General features: G+C 44.1%; 1 pseudogene; it reads left to right on the top strand.

The window, feature by feature from the left end:
• The first annotated feature begins 504 nt into the window (after positions 1-504).
• On the top strand, positions 505-1,597 carry LOC114628801 (annotated as a pseudogene).
• Positions 1,598-1,903: the final 306 nt, after the last annotated feature.

The following is a 1,903-nucleotide window of genomic DNA, read 5'->3' as shown; positions in this document are numbered from 1 at the left end:
TTCCTGATTGTTACACTTTTTACTGTCTCTGGGTTGTATCCTAGGTATACTGTACCTTTTGGCTAATATCCACCTATCACTGAGTACAAACCATGCATATCTTTTTGGGCCTGGGTTACCTCACTAGGGTGACCCTGCCTGCGGGGAATTCGACTAGACCATAGGGAAGGGGGCGAAAGAATGAAGGGACAAGAGACACAAAGAAGAAACACTTGTCTGAATGTCTGATCAAGTGCATAAACTTTATTGTCCAGACCGCCTTTATAAAGACACACAGACGGGAAGGTCATCTAACAGTTAGGGTCCAGGACCATCCCATAGTTGCAAAGTTCTATACGCCCACAAGCATTCCTTAGCCCATATTTCTTACCTAAATATTTTCTCAAATCAAGAGGGCAATAAAATATTTCTCGACTCCCCGCCGGCCCGCAGCCTGATATGTCCCGCGGTCCCTCAGTCTCCCGCAGTCGCCTCCCCAGGCATGGCACAGGGCCTCGCCACACTATGGCAGCAACAAGGCACTGCACACCCGACTTCACACTCGGCGCCAAAGCAGATGGTGAGGCCATTCTGAAAGGCCTTCAGTCCATTTTTCAGGAGTAGGGGATGACAGAGTCCGTGCACACCTGGCAGGATCATGGATATTTAGCAACTTACACAAACAAGAATAGCAGCTTGGCCAATTTGAGAATTTATCCACATGGATTGGTGTTGCTAGATCTTCAGAGTTACGACAGTGATGTGCAAGGCAAACAAGAAACTGACAGCCTTTTGAACAAAATAGAAGGAAAAATCAAAGAATTGAGTCAAGACAGTACTGAGCGGGTGAAGCGATTACCACTTATAGTTCGAGGAGGGGCCTTTGACAGATACTGGCCTACAGCTGATGGGCGCCTGGGTTGAGTATGACATAGATGAAGTGGTGTATGATGAAGATTCACCCTATCAGAACATTAAAATTCTACACTCAAAGCAGTTTGGAAATATTCTCATCCTCAGCGGGGATGTTAATTTGGCAGAGAGTGACTTGGCATATACCCGGGGCATCATGGGTAAAGAAGACCACACTGGCAAAGAGGTACTGATTCTGAGAGGTGAGGATGGAGGCATATTATGTGAAATTGTCAAACTGAAACCAATTGTCACTATGGTAGAGACTGACCAAATGGTAATTGATGTATGTAAGAAATACATGCGGAGAACACGTGGAGATATCTTAGACAATCTTAAAGGAGATTGCTATCAGATTCTTGCAGAAGACCGTATTCCAGTGCTGAAGAGGTATGCCAAAGAAGGTAGAGAGTTTGATTATGTGATTAATGATTTGACAGCTGTCCCTATCTCTGCATCTCCAGAAGAAGATTCCACATGGGAGTTTCTCAGACTGATTCTTGACCTGTCAATGAAGCTTCGGAAACAGGATGGAAAATACTTCACACAGGGGAACTGTGTCAACTTGACTGAAGCCCTGTCCCTCTATGAAGAACAGCTGGGGTGCCTGTATTGTCCTGTGGAATTCTCAAAAGAGATTGTCTGTGTCCCTTCATACTTGGAATTGTGGGTATTTTACACTGTTTGGAAGAAAGCTAAGCCTTAAAAAGAGAATCCCCTGAATGACGTGTGCTGCAAGCCACCTTCCTGACCTCCATATGCCCGTATGTGCCATCAAATGAGTCAGGCAACTGGTCATGAATTGCTTCACATGGTTTTTATTTTTAATTGTTATTTTTAATTTAAAAAAAGCCAATGGGAAAGATGTGCATTTTGATGAGTTAGGGTGTTAATTTTTAAAAGTCAGCCGAAGGACAATTAGACCAGCAAAGACTTCGGAATGCACTGATCCCCTAGAATGTGATTTTAGTATCTTTTTGTCCTCTGTGTGGGGTTTCGGTTTTTGTTTTGG

Source organism: Grammomys surdaster, unplaced genomic scaffold (assembly GCF_004785775.1).
Source record: "Grammomys surdaster isolate TR1022 unplaced genomic scaffold, NIH_TR_1.0 271, whole genome shotgun sequence".
NCBI classification, from domain to species: Eukaryota; Metazoa; Chordata; class Mammalia; order Rodentia; family Muridae; genus Grammomys; species Grammomys surdaster.
Note: the sequence above shows the minus strand (reverse complement) of the source record. Positions and strands in the feature narration are given on the sequence as shown.